The sequence below is a fragment of the Electrophorus electricus genome, chromosome 2, assembly GCF_041902795.1.
Source record: "Electrophorus electricus isolate QZ-2024a chromosome 2, ASM4190279v1, whole genome shotgun sequence".
NCBI classification, from domain to species: domain Eukaryota; kingdom Metazoa; phylum Chordata; class Actinopteri; order Gymnotiformes; family Gymnotidae; genus Electrophorus; species Electrophorus electricus.
In genome coordinates, this window is record NC_137498.1 from 38,719,290 (window position 1) to 38,742,841 (window position 23,552).

The following is a 23,552-nucleotide window of genomic DNA, read 5'->3' on the forward strand; positions in this document are numbered from 1 at the left end:
GACAAGTGTAACGTGTGGTGGCCCGAGTGCCGCAGGGCGAGGGGCAGGACGCACAGACTCTCTTCGACATGGACGAACATTTAATTGAAACATAAAGACAACGGCACTCACATGTGTTACAAACAATGCATGCAACACAGTTACCACTGAACAAACAGGATTACATTTAACAACGGCAAGAAAAACATTTAACGTTCACACATTACGCCAACAATAACCGACAACACTGCACACAATGACAAGAGTTTAAATACACAAAGACTAACCCAATACAGGTGTGTGCAGGTGTGGTTACAAACAGAATCCCCCCACTGCACCTGGCAGGCCAAATCATGTGCCTCGCAGGAGGCGAGTGTTCCGTAACAACAAGTTTAATAATAATAATAACTTTATTAATAAAGTCAATTACATAAAGTCAATTACACATGTTGTTGTCTAAGAAATATAACTTTTTATTACTGGGGGTAGTGGTAACTTTAACTTTTAGAATAAAGCCTTATTACTGTATTGTCGCCTCCTGACTGAAGTAGTAAGTTTGGCATATAATGGATTGTTGGCAGCGTCCAGCTGAATTTATGATGATATATATTTTTTTCATATTTGATAGACTTTTTTCATGACTTTTCTGCCATCATTGTTCAACACTGTTGAAAAGTTTCTTCAGTGTATAGAAATATGGCATGAATCTTCCAAGAATTGTTTTTTTCTCATATAAGATAGTTCCTGCGTTTTTCTAGCGATGGCACACTGCACAGTTCACCTCAGGAACTAATCCTGCTTTAAGTGATGTTAGCACACTGTTTTTACAAAAACAAGACCTAGTGCCAGGTGTGGGATCATTTCCATTTCAAAGCAGATAAGGTAGGAATCAGATACTGGTTTATTCAGGAAAGTGTAAGCACCTTGCTAACATCAATGCTAAATGTTGAACTAATGTATAATTTAACTTGTGGATGGGTCCAAAAGACTTCTAAGTAACAACAACTAAATCCAAAATGGACATGAATACTATTTTTTCCAACAAACAATTGTACCTGTATATAGTTTTCCCCTCAAACAATTGTACCTGTATATATCTAAAAAGGATTAGTTAATAATGAAGTAAATAATTAAAACTGAGGAAATATAGTATATTTCTGAATTGCAGATGTCTCCTGCCGCATTACCACTTTTTGAAAAAAGTGTAATTTTTAATGACCATAAAAAAACATTAATAAAATGAGCAAATAAAGTGCATGAGTAAAGGGCCTAAGAAACTGGATGTCTTCCAAATATTTTGTGCCATGTGTTGTTTTTCACTGTTACAAAACTTGGTATAGTGGTATTGAGGTATTATGCCAACTGAGAAGCAAGGTAATTGCCAGTCATACCACAAAACAGCTGTTTTTCTCTGGTAATGCCACAGAGCTGTGAATAATTCACAACACAGGAATATAATTCTAATGGTCTCTGCACCATCGAGAAACTGCATTTCCCGTCAAATGATTCCGACATGGTGAGGTGTTTAAATCTGAATTTCATACTAGGAGTGCAGAGACTGTGTCCTTGTTAGATTCCACAGGGGTCTCCAAAAGCCAGCTGGCATAGGTCAACTCACCGCTTTTCCTTACTCTATGAGGGGTAAGCTTCACTGACCATGAACATGGAGCTTGTGCTGAACATAAACTTCAGCCCTAGAAAATATAGTCCTGCCCACCCAAATACTCATTCTTCCCTAAAAATCAGTGATGTCCAATGTCTATTGCTGCCTTCATATTACTTACCTACAGAAGAACACTAACATAATTTTGACTTTTAGTGTTATGATCAGGAATAAAATAATGCTAGGGAAGACTCTGATGATTTTTATTGATCAGAGAAACAAAAATATCATTTGATTTGTACTACTCTTGGCTTGCTTACTGTTCTTCAAGCTTCACCCTGACATGAGACACTGATTACCCACATGCTTGTCACTCTGGCTATAGTTTCAAGTACCCCTTCCCCCAGTTTACCTCCTCTTCCTGGGTTTGGTATACTTGCTGTAGATTTACTTGTAGTTACCCAGGGCATCTGTGTTTTTGATGTCTCTGAAGTAGTGCTAATAAACCCACTAAACCAATACAGCCTACTGATGATGCCTCCCATTTGCTACAGATTAACAGATGAATGATGCCTTTTAATTACTACTTAAAGACTAAGAGAATCTTAGCTGGCAAATCTTTAAAATATTGTTAAAAACACACACAATTTTAAATATACAGTTGAGACGTAGGCTTAATAAAAACAGGAAACATGAAAATGCATACATAAAATGTTCTTAAAAAACAAATGCCATAATATTGATATTTATGATGAATATTTTTAGATAACTTCAATTTCTCTGGACACTTTGCAGAAAACAACTGAAGCATGCAAACATGTATGCTTGTTAATGCATCAAACTTTGCTGTCTCCCATGACTTCTCACTTCATACTAATATGAACAACAGTCACTGTATGCTACCGGCATTGGGGGAATATTAGCCAGAACATTTTTATTTATGCAGATCTTTCATTGCTGTTCAACTATGCCTGCGTCAAGCTTAATGCTCCCCAAACTAAGGACCACAGGGTATTCCTTGTAGAATGAATTCTTAAATGATATGTCAATAAAAGTGCAGGAGTCATATGACCCTGCCCAGTAGCAGATTCGGTTCAAAAGCATGATAAATGAGCAGAGGCCATGCTAAAAATCCCCCCCCCCCCCACACACACCTAATCCTACAGTTATACAAAAAAAAATTAAAAAATTATTTATTAAGAAAGCAATAAAAACTTTAACTGTGATATTTCTAAATGTGCACCTGGCAATGTAAAGGCAGTAACACAGACCTTTTCTGCTCCTCCTCTCCCCAGATGCTGCATCTAATACCAGCACACTGCTATGAGATTCCACTGGCCCCTTGAGCAGAGCTGCCTTTAGTAGTAAATATCAGCCTCTCCCCACAGCCTTCCATAAAGAGGCTGCCATGCTGTGAGCAGATGTTTACAGAGCAGTGATTGCCCAGAGCTGCGCCCCCTTTCCCAACTCCACAAATGGAGTCTCGACTAGTCTAGCTCCCCGCAGGATGGAGATTCTTCCTGAGTGGAGTCAACAACCAAACTAGAGGCCACAATTGGATCATGTACTTTGCCTATTCCTTTATTAACCTCAAAATGGTGATGGTTGCTTGTTTGCGATGACATGGTGAGCTTTGTGTAAAGGCTACAATTATTCATGCTGAACACCATTCATTTAATAGACTGCTCTTGCTAGCATTCACTTCTTCATTAACTTTCAAATTTCAAGGCTTCAATTCCAGACACAAAATATTGAAATGTTAATGTCCAGCACCATTTTTGTCTTGCACAGTCTTGGTGTAGAGGAACAGTATTGCACACATTGCTTTGACAGACACATTAATAATAGCTTCAAATACTTTATATAAATAAATGTGTTTATGCACTTCTTGGTATTCTTCCACATATTGTGTCCATGCATTTGGAGGACAACTAGTGTTTTCATTAATATTCATGCTACCTATTGAACTGCCTATTCCTTCATATGTATATTGAAATAACTTATTTTCAGATGGTACTCTGCAGCATCTGTAATGATAGGAGGCTAAGCAGGACCCGGGGACGAGTTACAGAAACATATGTTTATTTACACTGAGAACAAGGATTATGTAGCCATTGAGCTAGCGTAACATGAAACACCGACAACAGACAACAAAACCATAGGGGTTTATATACACATTAATGAAAAGTAATTACAAACAGGTGTGACACATGGGAGGCGTGGCTACACAGATGAACATACACACAAACACACACAAGGAGACACTTGGGAGGAGGGGCCATACCATGACAGAGCCCCTCCTCAACGGCACGACTCCTGGCGCGCCAGCGTATCGGGCTACGGCTCTGAAGCCAACGCCAAATGGCGAAGCTGGAGGACCGAGCAACCCGACACAGGCCAGTGTGAGCAGAACAGAGGGGAGAAGGACAGGGGCCAGGATGACAACAGACACAGGAACGGACACACTGACAGGCACAGACACAAAGGAGGACAAAGCGACTGGGACAGACAATGTGATGGGGAGGGGTACAAAACCACATAAAGGACTGTTAAAGAGTCCAGGCAAGCGGGCAGGAGCCCCAGGCCTGTCCCCCCAGTCCTTGGCGGGGCTTGAGTCCTACCCGCCTGTGGAGGATTGCCCCTTGCCGATTTGGGGGGCAGTAACTTTCGCGCACCCATTTCAGGAGGCGCACCAGTTACTTTGCCAGTCTCTGGAGTGGGCACTGGTGTCGCCTCCCCCTTTCCTCTATGAGGCTTAGGTACAGGCGTACAAGTTCCAGGGTTGTATGCCCTGGTAGAAGGAGTTTTCTCATTGGATGAGGTCACCTCTAGGAGTTTCACGTGTGCAGGCTTGCTTGTGCCTAGGTGAAACCACCTGGGCGGAGCCTTGGCCGGTATTGTACGTGCCGGAGGCTTGTCGTTCCCGGAGATGATAAAGTGAACCTCACTGTCTGTGAGACAGTCCCCATGGAGGACCTCCTCCACCTCCATCTGTGGATCCTCCCCATAATCGGACCCCAAGTCTGACCGTAGACTGATGTCACTGTACTCCTCTCTCTCTCCATACTCAGCATAGCCCTCAGAATAGTCCATGTAGGGGTTGTAGGACTCAGCAGAGTCCACCACTGAGTGCCGTTTCCCATAGTCCGGCTGGTCTCTGTAGGACCCAGTGGAGTGCACCTCCGAGTGCCGGTTATTGTAGTCCGACTAGTCTCTGTAGGACTCAGCAGAGTCTGGCCCTGGACCATACACAGGCCCCCCCCCGAAATCCTCCAGTGGATTCCTCTCCTGTTGTGGACCTATGGAGCGAGGCCAAGATGAGTGAAGGTCTCTCTCTGCGGGACGGGAGAAGTTCATGGACTCCGAATCTGACTCCGAAGACTGGAAATCATTATACCAGTCCCGGTAGCCAGACATGGTTCTGCACAACTTCCCAGCTTCTGCTCCTGGACTACTCTCCCCTATTGTGGGTCAGGAGGGTGCCCAAGAACACAGGGGGCTTCCTGCAAGGGCTGAAGGAAGGTGTTTACTTCCTTTCTTTCCCTTCCTTTTTTCACCATTCCCAGGCATCTTCATCAGTCTGTGTTTCTGTAATGATAGGACACTAAGCAAGATGCGAGGACGAGTTACAGAAAACAAGAACATACATTTACACTGAGAACAAGGATTACATAGCCAATGAACTAGTGTAACATCAAATACCAACAACAGACAACAGAACCATAGGGATTTATATACACACATTAATGAAAAGCAATTACACACAGGTCTGACACATGGGGGGCATGGCCATACGGACGAACACACACACACACACACACACACACACACACACACACACATACACACGCACACACACACACACACACACACACACACACACACACACACACACACACACACACACACACACACAGGGAGACACCTGGGAGGAGGGGCTGTACCGTGACAGGATCACAGCTATTATGTCTACCATTCAATGAATGTCAAAACTAACCTAGGACAACATGTCACACAGGCTGACAAAGCTAATAGAATTATATTTGCTAAAACTTGAGAATGATATATTACTTATGAGACCAAGTGGTAAGTTAATGGCCAAACTGTCTGCAGAACATTTAAAGACTATATAGGCCACAATAGTCATACAGACTCCTGTATGTTAAAGCACTGTTAGCTTATTCCTGTTGTATGTCACAATAATTCTGATACAGTGTGCAGATAAATCAAAAAGTCATTATAGAAATGGTTGAAGATAAATTCCTGGTGAGGCTTACCCAGTGATCACTGACACACACTGCAGGCTGGGTAAAGATACAGAGAGTAACAGCTCTGCTCTTCACATTGTCATGAATCTAGGAGATTCTGCAATGGTTCTTCTGCTCCTGATTGGTCCAGATAGAACAACAACAACAACAACAACAACAACAACAACAACAACAACAATAACAATAATTATTATTATTAATAATAATAATTACATTTATATTGCACCTTTGCCAAGCCTCTGGCTTCACCCTGGCAATTCATGCTTATTCAGATTTGTGTATGCCTTCTTAGCTCTGTAATTAGTGTCTGTATATACAGACACCATTTTCCACTATTATACATTCCCTGTTTTCCAGTGTGTTACAAAGTATTGCTAATTACTTTGTGTGGTTCTGAGCTATGTATATTTGCATACATTTTCTGTATACATTCTCTTAGGCTTTTCTACCTTATTCAGACTGTTCACAATTCACAGTTATGGAACTGCATGTGTTAACCATGTCTGCCTTTGTTTAGTTTGCTATTATACCATTCTGTCTGTTATGAAAACAATTCCAGGAAAAGCCCTGCCAAAAATGTATCATCACTTGTACAGCCTCTGATTACCCAGGAAACAAACACACACACACACACACACACACACACACACACACACACACACACACACACACACACACACACACACACACACACACACACACACACAGTACAGATTATTTGTAATAACAAATATTCTATAACCTCTTTTACTGTAGGGCTGAGCATTTCTAAATAACTGTTCCATTCGCATTTCCACATTTCCACATAAACACAGAATACAGAATGGTTTTCTCCCCATGGTTAGCTATCCATGCTCAGAGCCTTAGAATCGTTCAGGGGGATGGCTTAATGATGTAGGGATTTGCTGATTAGTTCTACATAAACATAGGTAAGCCTCTTCTATTTGCTTTCTCTCTCATCACCAACATTTGGCTCTTGAATATGTTCTATGATGTTTTGCACACATAAAATGAAGCACTAAAAACAGTTCAAACAAATCTAAATGATCAATTTCATCAAACACATGCAGAGACTACAGCTCCTTAGTGATTTTTATATGACAAGAATTTGTGACTGGCTCAAATAATTTGTGGCCCTGATTTCTAGCACAACACCAATCTCAGGTGCCCAGAATGGCACGGTCTGACATGGCCTTTATAACTGTTTGGTCCTACTGTGAAAAAGAGGCTTTTGAGAAGCAATGTTCCATCCAACTACAAGAGCAATGGAGCAAGCAGATGCTGAGCAAAGAACATAAATTATTCACACTGCCATGCAAAATGATTTCTCATTTTCTCTATGTTAAATATTTACCCTGGTAAAAGCATACACACGCATACACACACTTCGCAAAGTCAACAAATCTCACTAAGTGCGTAGCTGCCTTTTCTCATCCGCCTTGTGGAAGTAATTGGGCCCTTATTTTTCCCGGGAGGGGACAGAGGTAGCATATGAATTGCAAGTTATTAAGCCTCACTTCCATAGATTGTTGTCACTTAAGAAATAGATTTTCCCAGATCAGATTGCATGAATATTTATAAAGTAAGGAATTTATTAAAAGGTACTTTATATTTGCCTCTTTCTTGATTTGCTGTCACAAAGAGTAAGTATATCTGTGGCAAACATTAAGCATACAATGTAGCGGGACAGATAGAATAGATAGACAGACAGGCAGAGGGAAACACTGACAGACAGATAGATAGATAGTCAAGACACAAGCCAACACAGTTTACAAGTAGTACAGTTCACACTATGGCAAAACTGACAAAGGGCATTGTTTTGGACTGATATTGTTTTGTTACTCTTTGTCCTTAGTCCTGTTGTCCTGTTGTCCTGTTATGACTTGGATAAGGACAGGCACTGCTGGAGGAAGCATATTGTCTGATGGCTACTAACGAAAGCAAATACTGTTTCCTTGCCCACTGCAGTAGAATAAGTCAGTGACTGAAGGTGCTCTAGGACAGCATATCATAGAGGATAGGGAGCACTGACCATAAAAACCTCTAATTTTGCTGCCATCTTCTTGTCAGCCACTACCTCCAGTGAAACCAGCACCAGGCGTTTTGATGAATTTGGTCTTCTGGACCAGCTTGTTCATGCTTCAGACATCCCCTGAGCTAATGTTTCAGCCATAACTGAGGGTGCAGATTTGGTCTTAACAATCACTAGGGCACAACAATGGGGTTGTATACACTGCAAAATGTCTGCTGCAAAACCAGTGAATAGGGAGGGTGTGCAAATGCTGCAAAAAAGAAAAAAGATGCACTGATGAATAAGATGCATATATCTGAAAGACTAAATTTGTCCAGTTGCTTGAGACATGAACTGATAACCCTGATAACATACCGTTGACAGCACACTGATTAGCTCTTGGCAGCAAGTACCATATTAGCCGGTGATGCAAGCCTTCACTATGCAATTTAGGCAAGATAGCATACGACTGGGAATAGACCCCTTTTAGCCAGTCAAATGCTAGCATACCTAAATTGTTCATCTTGTAGACAGCCTCTGGGAGGGCACATTGGAATGATCTAAATTGACTTCAAAGATAATGAGTTCATTCAAATATTGGTAGGGACAGTGCTGTCCTCCTTAAACACGCATAAGGACATGTCTGTTTGCAAATGTACATACTTGTCCCTAACTAACCACAGCATAGAGTACATTGACCACTATGTACTAGTAGAACGGCTGCACAACTGAAGACATGAATCTTCTGAGAAAGAATAATTGCTCTGTCCTTTCATGTGCAATATATATAGAATGATATTCTGTTTCTTCAAATGCTAATTACTTGATAATAATGAGATGTAAGTTTGGCAAACTTGTACAGACAAGCATATAAGACACCCATATAGAATGTGGCAACAAGAAATGAGTTAAGGAGGTTGCTTAGAGTCTTCAAATTTCATTGTAGCAGTGTTTTAGGATGGCATCATTTATATTACAGGCAACAGTTAACGGAATCCTTATGACACAGAAACATCATCGGCACTTCAGGGTCTACAACTGTATACAATACATTTAAGAGGTTTTTAAGGTATTTTTGAAGAACATATTAAAGTACCATATACGTGAACATGAACCATGGACTGCAGGAATTATTTCCTTTTTAATTAGGCTTAGTAAATAAAATTGAATAACTAATTCATATATGGATGGATTGTTTAATGAGCTAGAGAATATGAAAATGAGGGAACTAGAAAGCAAACTAACTGGTTATATATTTGTTTAAAGGAACTCAAATAAATCTTCTCAATTTATCAACATCACTAGCTATAAGTAAAGGACCTGTGCTTGGTATTAATATATGCTTGGCTCTGAAGAGCTGTATATGGCCTAGACCTTTATGAAATGCCAAATTTTAGCTGTGCAATTAGGAGTCAGCAAAGAATACAATAAATAGAATTTTTGTACAACTACAAACTTCATACCTCTTTTTTTTTGGTCCTGCTGTTCATTTAACAACTTGCATGTTTTCATTCTAACCAAACATCTGTTTTTTGATTGACATGGAGACCACCTGATTAAATGGTTGGAATAAAAACCTGCATCTTTGGTGTGGGTTGGGGATAGAAAGCATAAAGTCTATATACTATATACAGTATTGCTAGCATATGCTATATTACAAAAAATCTAGGTAATAAGCTTTATCCTTCATAATATAACGATAGTTTTCCATTGAAAGTTTTATATATGCATGAGTTTTATTCAGATAAAAAAAAAAATTAAAGAACACTCTACTGTAGTAGTCAGTTCTTCAAGTAAAACGTAAAGTTCAAAGCATCTAGCACTGTAAACAATATAGCTAACTTCTCCATTATGTCACCCCTTTTCTCACAAAGGCTTGTGAAGTGTTGCACTGTGTTGTTACTGTTATATGTATATGTTTTACCTCAGTTCTCTAATTAGGTAAGATAATCTGAATTAAGTTATTCACATGCACTGCTGTAGTTCTAAACTTCACATTTCACTCTAGAGCTCTCTTCATTAATCCAGTATAATGATCTCATAATGCATCTTTTTTCAAGTGTTGTTAAGTCATGCCCCTTAAAGGTACAAACAACGTATTCCAATACATGACAGTTACCAAATGTTTATACATTGATTCTGGCTGTATTTAATCAGACTTGTGAGAATTAATCTGTGAAGGGCATTGCTGGTTTCTAGTGGGGAACAAAGTGAGTGCATTTCTGTTGTGATTTCTCATGCGATGTTAAATCACTGTGCCCCTCAACTGTTTGCACTGATAATTGCTCATCCCTCTTTGTGTCTCTTGCAAGATAAATCCAATATAGTGCAATGGTCTTATCGTTACTGGAGGGCCTCCAATCCATTCCAAACTGACAGCTACCTTTAGACCAAACAAATAGGCCCTATGGGATTCTTTAATTGAAAATCTATCATTGCATTTATACTACAATACAAGTGACAAGCCTAAGTCTCTGTTTTATTCTTTTGTATTAGTTATGAACAGTAATTTTCTAATGACATCAATTTTTCATGGGACATACCTTTATAATAATAGATAAACAAGCAGATTATAACAATAATAGGACTGGCCAATAAATCATTTTTTTCTTTTAGTGTGTGTGTGTGTGTGTGTGTGTGTGTGTGTGTGTGTGTGTGTGTGTGTGTGTGTGTGTGTGTGTGTGTGTGTGTGTGTGTGTGTGTGTGTGTGTGTGTGTGTGTGTGTGTGTGTAGACAGTGTAATATGTTGAGAAAAGACTGAATTATGTTGTGTCTTGTGTTTGGGTAGAAGGTACTTTGTAATTTACCACTGTGTACTTATGAATCCATTAATCAAAAGGACCTGACACACTGATAACGTTTTATTTAAGTGTTTTCAGTGGGATGGCAAAAAGGACTAGGGAATTACTGTAAATATGGATTAGGTAACATCAGGCCCCATGCTCTTCATATCAGAATCTCTCAAAGTTCTTCATTGATACCATTTCTATCTTTATAGCATGTTACTTTCCCCCAAGCACGCCTATAAAAGTAACACAAAGTAAAATAGTGTTGCAATAAAATATTTGTGAACACTTTTTTATTTCCTGAATTTGTGCATGAATAAATCCAAAAATGTGATCTGATCTTTTTAATAAAATAAGAAAATCTTTACATCTGAAGTTAATAGACACATTTGCATTATGGTAGGCACCCAAAGAGCCCCTAGCTGACCAACAGTGATATGTTATCTTGCCAGTCTAGGACTAAGTACTATGGTATAAGCTCTGTCGATCTCCTTTATTCAACCATTTTGCTGCATCAAATGGTGATGTCTTTAAAAGTAATTTGATGCAACAGTTGTGCATGATGTACAGCAGGCCCAACTACCCTATATCATCCACAGTGAAAGAAAACTTGTGTACTTTCTCGTCACTGCTTAGTTTAAGGGCTGAAGAGCAGGAGCAGTGGGCAATCAAGCTTGCTTGCATAAGTGCAAGCATACAATACAATCTATGGCAGCCAGAAATCTATGGAAAATCCTGGAACGGTGGATGCAGACCCATCATGAAACCCTGTTCTTCTTATTTGCAGGTGTAAAAGCCCATTGAGCAAAGCCAGCTGGCAAGTGAGGCTCTGTATAATGCGTGTGATAGTGAAATTAAATAATGGCCAGGACAACCACATAGTCAGGATTGTGCTAAATTGGTTAGACTAGACTGTTAGCGATCAGTTATTGATAGTGCTGTATGTCTCCATTTTTTCAGTCCTACAATACAGTGACGAAAATCCCAGTATACTTTTTTGAAGATAGTTAGTAGTTGCATGTGATTGTTGGAGGCTTCTTTAAAGAGCTGGAACTATGAAATGTCATATAGAAAACAAAAAATAGAATCTTCTTCATCAGAGGGCAGATACACCAGAGAAGTGGGATAGGACCACTGGTAAGACTATCCAGAAATGGACTAGTGTTGAACTGTGGTGAATTGCAGCCACTAACCTATTAACTTATTTTCAGTTTTACTGACCAGTGCGTTTAAAAGAGTGTTGAACTTTTTTTTTATCTTGGCAGGCCATACTGTTGTTCATTTCATTTTGTCAGTACTTGCATTGTGGTGTGAGTGCTGTGTATTAGTTGACAAGAGTGATTTTTGACCACTGGTAACTGTGCAGTCTTAAATTGTAGTGTATTCTTTATTTGGAGGTAATACAGCAGGCAAAGAATATCCCAGAGTACCTATGTGTGAGGAAGTTATTGCCGGGTTGAAGATGTGTGATTGGCTGGGTGGTGCAGATTGGCTGGGTGTGGGCTGGAGGATGGCAATTTTAAAATAATATGTATATAAACCTATTTGATTACCTTTATTTTATGATGCTGGTTTTTTTTTTTTTTTTGGCAGGTGGGGGGGGGGGGGGGGGGAATCATAGAACTAGCTTTCTTCTGAAAATTTCCCCCATTTCTGAGGGTTACATATGCTCTTAACCAGGGACCCAATAATTTTGTGGAAAAGCCTGCAGAGAATTACCACCTATAAAAAGCCAACAATGATCCCAGACAATCATTCATTGTCATCTAGCTCAAACCCCATATGACAGTCATTCCACCATTATCATCTCCTTCTTGTACAGAGATTGCTTCTTAACCTGCATGCATTCAGATGACACTACATTTATTGATCTCATGCATGACTGTAATGAATCTGCATATCATCAAGTGATCAGCTGGTTCTGTGGCATAGTCAGAACAACGTGGAGCTGACTGCATAATAAACAGAGGAGATGTTAGTGGACTTTGTAGGAGCACCGCACCTCCACACATGATGTGAGTCAGGGGAACTGTTTAAATCCCATGATTCAGAATGTCCTGCGACATCACGTAGAAGATGTGATGTGTGTTGTTTTATGGTTTTGGATAAACATCTACCTGTGGCAAGGCGTGGCATGTGAACACAAAATAGGTAGGATGAAAATGAAAGTAGCCAAGCAAACACATATTGTCACATAAAGACATTCAGCTACAATACCAAACAGATACGACAGGGTCAAGTGGAGTATTTATACTGTTAGTAATGAAGACGCTAACTAAACACAAGTGGAACTAATAAGGAGAGATGGGGAACAATGGAGAGGATATGGCAACATGAAGGACACGAAGCATAAACATATTTACGGCATTAATCTGACGCTTTTTTTCAAAGTGACTTACAATTACAAATAAGTACCGCTTGAGCAATCAAGGGTTAAGGGCCTTGCTCGGGGACCAAACAGTGGCATGGCTTGAACCAGCAACCATCCAATTACAAGTGCAATTATATGTCAAAAACCTTAACCACTGAACTACCACTGCCTAAACACAATGCACATGCTGACATGCTAACAGAAGGACAAAGAAAATCAAACCGGGGACCACACAGTGAAGGCCACCATGTGGAGGACATAGAGGAGAGAGCCTTTACACAAACATATATTTTGTTCATAAAACAAATATCGGGTTTACCTCAGGTATCTAACATTAGCTAATTAACCAAAAGTTAACAAGCTAAATTAATTTTTTGTTTGATTTGTTAACTTTTCTAAGCAGGTTACTTCCATATCTTTGACAGTTTTAGGCAAATATTTCAGAAATATTAGTACTCACACACATATGTGAACTCTGACATATTCTTGTTTATTTGCAGCTCTCAGATAATCAGTCAGGCTGCAGACTCAACTCGCCCATATAGCTTGACCAGACACACTGGGTTGATGGGCAAATTCATGCCAACTCCCTGTGTAGTGATAAACCATTATACGGTACTACCTGCAGATCTGAAGTTTCCTTTGAACTGAACTGTATCACTCCCTTTAGTTTGGGATCTCCTATAAAATGGCCAGATTTCTTGTGTTGTCAACTTTGAGGTGATGACAAGGATGACTGAAATGCACAGATGCAGACCTGTCCAGTTTTGCAGAACTAGGAAGCAGGCAGAGAAAATTCTTGCTGACCCCCTACACCCTGGATATCATTAATTCAACTCCTCAGGAAGGCACTTTAGTCTTATGCATCTCAAGACTGCTAGAGTTAAGAAAACTTTCTTTCCCAATACTACTAGCTTTCTAAACAAGTAATGCACATTAGTGTTTAAGTAGTAATGCGACCTAGTGCCCTTGTGTAGCATGTTGTCTGTTGCACTGTTGTTTTTATGTTGCACCATGGTCCTGGAGGAACATTGTCTCATTTTTGTTGTGTACTTGTATATAGCTGAAATGACAATAAAACCTCTTGAACTTGAACTTGAACTTGAACTAATCATGGCGCTTATATGATTGCTGTAATATTGACTCTAATATTTTATTCTGTGTTATTTTCACACACACACACACACACACACACACACACACACACACACACACACATATATATATATATATATATATATATATATATATATATATATATATATATATATATGAATCTTTAACCTTTTTATAGAAAGTATGAACAAAAGGATGTCTCTGTGCCTGTGTGACTGTATATGCATGGAATGTTTAGGACTATATGTTTGTGACTGCAGATCCTGATGTATATTGCAAACTAAAGCTACTGTGTAACTACATTGTGGCCAATAAACCGTGATTTCAATTCAAATTTGGCCAAATTAGAAGACAGTATAATTTAAGCGTTATGATAACTATCACTAAATTTCAGGGATTCTGCAGAGCAGCAGCATCACAGAGGAGCCATGTCTAAAGAAAAAAGAACATTGATATTGGCACATGGATGTTTCAATAGGAATGGTGGTGGAGGAAGCAGACAAATATTTCCTGTTGTTAGGTATTACAATAACCCAAAGTTCCTAGGATTGCTATATGGGCTAAACATAAATTCATATGATCACTGAGGGCTGGTGTTTCCTTTATTGTTAACAAATTAATCTGAAGCCCCTGGGGTCAATGACAGATATAGGGTACTTTATAGTTAATTTCATATGGATTCACAAAGTGTAGCCTATTGTCATGTCAACCCCCCCCCCCCCCCCCCCCTTTAGCATTACAGTTCCTGTGGTGCTTTTCTGTGGTCCCTTCATTGTTTTCCCCTGACTTTGTGATGTTGATTACTGTTGTAATTTACCCTCTATATTATACTGATTCTCCACACCCTGCTCCCAAGATGTCACTTTTACATGCTGCTTCAAAGATGTCACCACCATGCCCTGCCATGCTCCCAAGACCTTGCCACTGCACCTTGCTTCCAGGAAGGTACTGCCCTGTGTTTGCAATACTGCTTGGACCTGGAAAGACACATGGCCACACTCAACAACCTGCTGCCATGTAAGCCCCTGCACCTGCCTGCCCCCTTGGTAGATGCTCTGGTCCTCAATAGTGACCCAGAATCCTCTAGTCTCCCACAATTGCCTGGTTCCCTTCAGTGACTGGCCCCTGTACCTATCCTCTCTCCTTTTCCCTTCCTTGGTCCTCTTCCAGTTCCTGCCTTTGTTGAGGCTCCCAACCTGACTCTTGCCCAGACTCTCAACCTAGATTGGCTCTCTGTACCTGACAGTGGCTCTGCTCCTTTTGGGTGATACCTGCCTCCAATGGTTCACCTATTTGACACGATCTTGCTTCAGGGTCCTTAATTGTGTTTGTTTTTGCCATTGGTGTGGGTTCTGTCATGATTTCCTTACTTTAGCATCATGGTTCCCATGGGACTTAACACCATGTTTTTTTTTTAGTCTCAACCCAGGAGTCATGTTTTGTATAACCCTGCCATTCACGTTTTGCTTTCACTATGTTTTTACTCATTCTCCCAGATAGATTTTGATTATGGAATTGGAATAAACATCACTCATCTCAGAATTTTCACCCCCTTACCATGTTCATTGATCCTGTCATACCTGTCCATAGTTATGTTCTTTGTTAGCACATGTATTTAAACCCCTGTTTTACTGCTGATTGTTGTCAGTGTTTGACATAAAGTATCTCGTCAGTGTTTTCTAGTTGTGCTGTTTGCTATGTTTAATTGGTTTAGTGTGTTTTGATCAGTTCTTCGTGTTGTGTTTGTGTTGTTAATAAAACAAGTTCTTTGTTACAGAGACTTGCCTCAGCATCCCACTTCCTTGTTATGTCTCGTTACAATTTACTGTTATACATTCATTACAGACAGCACTACCATGAAATTCCTGGGGCCAGTAATCCATTTAAGACTATAGAAGAATAACCATGAAATCAGTGAGCAGGTGTTTCTGATGACTGCAAATGCATTACTCTGATTGGTATGTAACACAACATTTATTGAATGCACATTACTGCTGATAATGTGTAATAACTTCTAAAAACACCATGTGAATTAATTCATTATAATATATCCAAATCCATTTTCCAGATCTAGAAAGCTTAATCTCTTGGCATTTATAGCTGCTATTGCAGTGTGCAATGAACAACATTTACACAAATTGTGGTTGGTCTACTATACTTATTTGGCTCATCTAATGGATTGTCCAACAATCACTTATTTAAATGGAATAAAAGCAAATTCATCTGAAAAACTACTAGCGATAGATCAGAAAGTTTGTTAGGTAATGACAGGTCAGTCTGTAAAATTTGCCAGTCTTTATTAATTATGAACAACATACTTATTTTATTATTTCTGTTTAATTTAACAATTAAAACAAAACCTTGCAAAGTTCCTTTCTCTATTAAAGAGTCATCAAAAATCATTAAAAAAGTTTCTCTCTCTGGGCTACATTTTGCTTTCCATTCAAGAAGTTCAGAAACACTGTTTTTACATCAGTCACTGCACTGCACATTATACTATGAAACTAAGAATTGCTATTTGCCTTTAATTCCCCAGAATTTAATTGCTCAGCAGGGTAAATACTCAATTTGCTCTCACTGAGTGTATGTGGGACCAGGCCCACCCACGGACCAACAGACCATTACATGGCTGAGTTTTTATTATTCCAGGGGTTTGTGCACACTCACCAAGTTCTACACAGTCAAATTTGAACTCACTTGACCCTGTGCAAACACAGAAAAAGAAAGGAAAAGTTTACCCCTTTTCGCTTTTTTCTGTTATATTTTATTCCTTCTGTAATGTGATTTGACAATGTTTGAAGTGCATGGTTACTTTTTTCTGCCTTTTGCTGGTGCATGCCTCAAGTCATGGAGAATCTGGTCGATATATTTGTAGCATCCCTTCTGCCTCCATACCCCAGCTAAAACAGAGATCTAATATGAGTTGCTTCTTTGAATATGAACATGGCCTTCAGCAAAATGCAGGGGAAATAAAAGGCAAGCAAAAAGAGAAAGGGAGAGAAGAATCTTACAGGCCAAGGTACATTAGAGGACTAATAAACCACAGAGGAGGCTTTATTTAATTAATTTCTTGTAATTTCATATTGTTACCTGTTCACTCTATGGACAGTACTGTCAACTTAGTAGTAATAATAATATGAAAACTAAAACATGATTTCAAAAGGTTTGAATGGCAGTAGTCCCCGTGCAAGCCCTCTTCTTGCCATCCGTTGCCGTATACCTCCTGCGTTGTATCTGCTCTCTGTGCTATTACAGCAAGTGTTCATTTTACATATTAATAGTTTTAAATTCCTATTTACCATAGGAACAAATACTTCACAGCAAAGTAGGACACAAAATACACCCCCCCCCAGACACACACACCACATGTGCCATGGCACATCATACTGCTCTGAATTAAATGGGCCCTCTAGGCTAACTATCCCACTCACTTGAGATATTGCAGATAGTTGAACAAATTATGTATTGGTTGTTGTTATGTATGGTCAGAGTAGCTTGCAGTACTAAGAGTGTGTCCCTGTGAGTTTCATTAATTGTAAATAGCTGTTTCTGCCACACACACACACACACACACACACACACACACACACACACACACACACACACACACACACATTGGGGCTTGGAGTTGGTTACAAGCAATTGTAAAATATCCATAATGATGGTTAAAATAGGAGAGAGATCAAGCAACTAATTAAGTAGATGAATAAACAACAGACTGAGTGATTCGTAAACCTAAACACAAAATCATTGTATAAAAACTTTTCTAAATGATCCATTTAATTTTTAAACTTTCTTTCACACAAGATAATTTACAGTTTATGCAGAACACACATTACATATTCAAAGTGATCTGGAAAAAAAGAGAATTTTTGCAGCAGCAGTGTGACAAGGCTCGCTGTGTGCATGCAGCGCCTTCAGCTTCATGCTTGCGACCTGACTGTGATGGTGCATCATGGCTGCTGGCTCGTGTGCCATCGTAAGGGGAGCATGGCATTCAGTATCCAGGCCCCCGCGACCCCATTCTGTCACACAGCCACAGCATCTGGCTCTGCATGCTCCCATCACAGTGACACACACACTGCACTGTGTACCCAGCTGTGCGAATCAGGTGTGGAAAACAAACTTAAAAAAAAGAGGAAATATTAGACATAGTAGATCATATGGATTTGATGAATGTGTTTAAATGTCTGGTTAATTATTGTAAAGGACTACACCCATCATACCATGGGCCTGTAAAGTTAATGATTATTAATTTATTATTAATTAAGTTTGACTTCATTAATGTTTTTGTAAAAGGCCTGGTGGGAATTCAGAAAACCCTTTCAATTGACCACTTAAGTGGTGGCAGGAACATCAGCAAAATGTATCAGCAAAACAACAAAATTAGAATTACAATAGAAAAAGAATTTGGCTTAACATGTAAAACCATAGCCATAAATCTGTCTTTGATTTACTGCAAATATTTTTTTATGATTTTGAACATTCTTTAGCTACCTTAGACTTCTAGGAAAGGTAGCTAATCTGGTAGCATCCGTTAAAATAACTTGAACTCCGTAAAGTCCAAGGCTGTCGTCATACTGAAATATTTGGTTTATAAATCAGAGAGATTCACTCACATTGTTAAAATACAGAATGGCAGAATGATCAAAGGTTGCTGTCATGAGTGCTGCTTCCCCATCTGTTTTCTTCTCACTGTCAGAATCATCCTATTCTTGCCTTGGTACTCTTCACTTTGATTGCATATGTTTTTCTGAATTGATGCTCTGACAGCTGCTTGTAATGCAAGTAATTTATGATGCAAATGTGACAGAGAATATGAGTGAAATAAGTATGACAGAAAGAGCAAACTTTCCTCTGAACAAATATTTAGGCTTGACAGGGAAAAATAATGCCTTTGGTGCAATGATTTTTATAGTCAAATTTAACATCCAAGTAAATACAGATATCACTAACATAATTAATACAATATAATAGTTTATAAAATATGAATTGGGATGAGATCTGTGAAATCTAATGTATCTACATAATAATGTTTTGTATTGCACCTCATGTATAGTACTATATTGTAACTAATTATATACACTGCAGCACTATACTAGATTATTCAACAGTTTACTATATGCTACACTACACCTAATACATTGTTTTATTGTACTATTCTGCACTATGATATTACACCTTGCCACACCATATTTTTACGGTGTAATGCAATTACTACCATCTGTCTCATTCCTCACTGCCAGCCACCTGTATTGTTTAGTGCAATTTTTACATGTCTTGGTACGTTCTATCTGACATACCTGTTTAGTATGTACAATTCCCTTCTTGTATGTGCAATACATCCTTCCCATAATGACCCCTTTACTTTTACTGTCATAAATCCCCCTGATTCTTACACTGTTTCTGCCCACCCAGACCTACTCCCATCGCTGAAATACAATGGCATACTTGATCAAACTCCCCTGCATTTTAACCAGCCCCGTCTGTTGCTCCTTTTTCTCCCAGTTCCCCACCCATTATATTCCTCTTCTTAAACACTTCTGTTCTCCTTCCACTTTTTGAAGTATTGGCAAACTAATATTGCATATTAAACATTTTTCCTGCCTGCCTGTTGCTGTGTGTACTGACATGTGCTTCCTTTCCAGACCTCAACCTCAGAATAATCTTCACACCTCCCGGACTCAGCCATCTTGTTTCGACCCTGGATTGGAACAACCTCAAAAAAGACCCATGCTGTTGGGTAATAGTTTACAACTAATTTTAATAATATTGTCACATGTACACGTGAAATAATTTTTTAAAAAACATAAAATTACATATGAATTCTTTGATTTTGTTTATGCACCATAAGTCCATGCTAGCGAGATAACAATGTCTTAGCAATTTACTGGCTATAGTTCTCATTTTCCAAGCTTGTGTTATCTAGTAACTAAGTAGCTAATTTCTTTGCTTTAGTGATCAAATATGTGTTTTTGTTAGGTCAAATGGTTATATGTGGCTATTCTCAAATTGTGTGTTATCATTGCCTTGTGTACCTTGTAGGCCAATTTCTACTGCTAGCTCCATATAGTGAACAGAGAAACTGAAAGAAACTGTCTGACTGAAAGTGTTAGCCACTCAAGCGTTTGGGAAGATGCTGGGTCATTATAGGAAATGTAATACCTGTAGTGAATTTGTGTGATGCTAATGTTTGTGTCATGTAGTTTGGCTCAACAGTCCTGGTTAAAATGTAAATCATTATGGCTTTGTATTGACTTTTTACCCCCATGATCATAGTGGAGCATGGAAACATTTTACTGGCCATGTGCCATATTAAATTGGATCTAACAACATTCTTGGTTGGGAGCATGCTGCTGTAGTATAAGAATTTAATTGTAATTATAAATTATTCTTGAATACATATGTTTGTGAAATCTTGAATAATAAGCTTTTTTTTTAAAACAGGAAAATCAGCTATTGTTAATGTATGATAATTTAGAGACTAATTACTTTAATAATCATATATTAAATATGATATTTAATACTGACAGGAATTTGTTTTTTTTTTACAATAAACATTCAGTGATGAATGTGGCCCCCATCTTACCAACTTTAATGATCCACGAAAATTATTCAATGCACATTTGAATTGAACATAAAAGTAAAGTTACAGAACTGCATAATATACTGTAATACTAATGGATGTATGTATGCGTGCATCATATGAATTTATTAAAGGAAGTAAACTCTCCACCTGAGGAGTTGAAACAACACCAAACATCTACAGCATTTAGCTGACACTTTTATCCAAAGTGACTTACAGTTATAATTGAACACAACTTGAGCTATTGAGGGTTAAAGGCCTTGCTGAAGGCCCAAAAGTGGCAAAATGGTGATGATGGGGCTTGAAATAGCAACCTTACAATTCCAAATCGAATACTTTATCCACTGAGAAAAAATATAAGTGCACTAAACAGAACTGAAGAACCACAAACCAGAGGACACAGGTGATGTGGCGAATGAGGCAAGACACACGCCACCTGAGTAGGGCGTGGCATACAACCAAAATAGACACATAACAGAAAATGAAATATAAACAAAAGGCCATGTGGAGCGCCACTGCCGCCTCCCCTGAAGTGAGGCTGTTATGTATACCAAGACTTCAGTCCCTAGGGGTCCTAGGGCTACAGAAGGCTTTGGCTGGGGCTCTACTCACCCTCGGATAGTACTCCTTTTACGATGTCCTCGCTGCCTCAGATGAGAAAGTCGGAACAGGTCATCTGGTATCAGATAGTAGCAGCAATGACATCCCTGGTGAATGTCGGAGAACAATCCATACTCCCGGAAGAACTCTGGGACTTCCATGCCCGCACAGATTGCTCCGGGGTGAAACGAGCCCACAACTAGCTTCAATGACGCTGCACTTACATAAGCTGGGCTAACGAGTTCACAAGAAGGAGGGAGTTTGAAGAAATATGCAGGCAAAAAAACACTGCATCTCAAAATGGTTGGTTATTCTGTCAAGACAGTAGAACGTGTAGGAAAAAAGAAGAAAGCAAACATGAATATCAAACTCAAAAATTGAATGGAACTAATGGAACAAAACTGTACTAAAAACATGCATGAATAGAAGCTAAAGAAATGATCAACAATCAGTCATATGAACACAAATGACTTATGAAGGAAACAACATCATATTAGAACACAGGTGATATAATGAATGAGGCCCGACACAGGCTACCTGAATAGGGTGTGGCTTACAACCCAAACATAGGTAAACAAAAGGCCATATGGAATGCCACTGCAGCCTGACAGAGGCTGCAGGCAAGGGGACACTGTCACAATCTAATTTTAATTATCATTATAATTAATATTAAATACAATATAACATACAATTACAGTAATCATTCATTATTATAAATGACTACTGTAAATGTATACAGGTATAAAAACTGTGTCAGAATGAATAGAATGCACTTCTTTTTGTTTCATTTTAAACTCTGCATGTCCATTAAGCCAAACAAACTATAGAAGTACCTGTTGTTGACAGTAGTAGAGTGGGAGCTTATATTACACCTTTATTGACAATAGAAAGAGGGAAATCTCAACAGAATAGCTGTAATTTGATCATACCAATCTGTATCTAAGTCACTGATGCAACAACTTCACAGAAATCGTGGATGGTCAATAATGATTTGGCCTGGTCCAACCCTGCACCTGCCTTCCACTACCTTTGTGCTTATCATCACCATGCGCTCCTGTTTCTTGTGACTTGCATCATTGCTGTCATGTGTATATAGCTTCTGTTTCTTCTGTATACTGATGTGTTGCTAGTGTTTTTCCTTTGCCTATGTCCCTGTTTATGAATTATGCAGCTTAGAGAGATATGTCTATTTTGACCACAGCTCATGGAAAATCCTAATAAAACTTATTTATACGTACTTTCATTTGACAGCTTTCTTTCCCTGCTTGTTACAATAAGCTTCTACTTACCTTTGTTTATATTATTTAGAATAGATGACATCTCTGAATGCTTTATTATTGGATTTTGAATAACAAAAGCCACTTTTGACTTTTTTGCCAGTTATTGACAGAAAAGGAATAAGAGCTGTCAGAGTAGAAGCTGACAGCAACTGAAAATTGCAAGAAAAAGTCCTGAGCATTTTACAGTTATGTAGATGTTTGCCTGACCTGCTCCTAAATGTAATCTTAATGTGATCTTTTCTAACACCCACATGAAACATTTGACAGTAACATATCTTTTTTGAACAGATGCTTTAAACAAGTTAATCACTGGAAAAAAGTGTCTTCATGTAACAGGTCAATAGTATGAATATTTGTCATCTGAATTTCATCAAAACAATCCATTGCATTATGTTGTACACTATAAGGTTTTATTTTGAGAAGGGATAGACTAAAGATGTAGCTTTGACCTTTCTTCTGGTACCTAACTTTTAATTTTGCTATTCCTACCAGGGGAGCCAAACCTGTCACACTCACAAGCAGTTAATGCTTTCATGTTTGTCTGTCTTTACAGGTGTGGAGATATATGTTTCTTTTGAAATTGTTAGTTTGTTAAACACAGTGCAATGAACCGTTATAGCCTATGTCTAAAACCTAGCTGCTGTTGTTGGTGTGGTAACTCTACAGTGATTTCTGTTAATGCAATATGAGTACAGATTTTGAAATGTTATTGTGATTTGTTGTTGTGATCTTCTATTTTTTATATTGGTTAAAATAATGAAATATGTGTTTTCTGGTTATTTGTGTTTCATTGTTTATTTCTAATTATAATCATCTTATTATTTTGAATATTTTAACATTCTGTTTCTCTGGAGCCATGATGCTGAGCAATAAGGCTTATCATGTGGGCTGGCTTTCAGACCTTTCCCCTTTTTCATAGGTGTCATAAACATACATCCCACAGAGATATGCT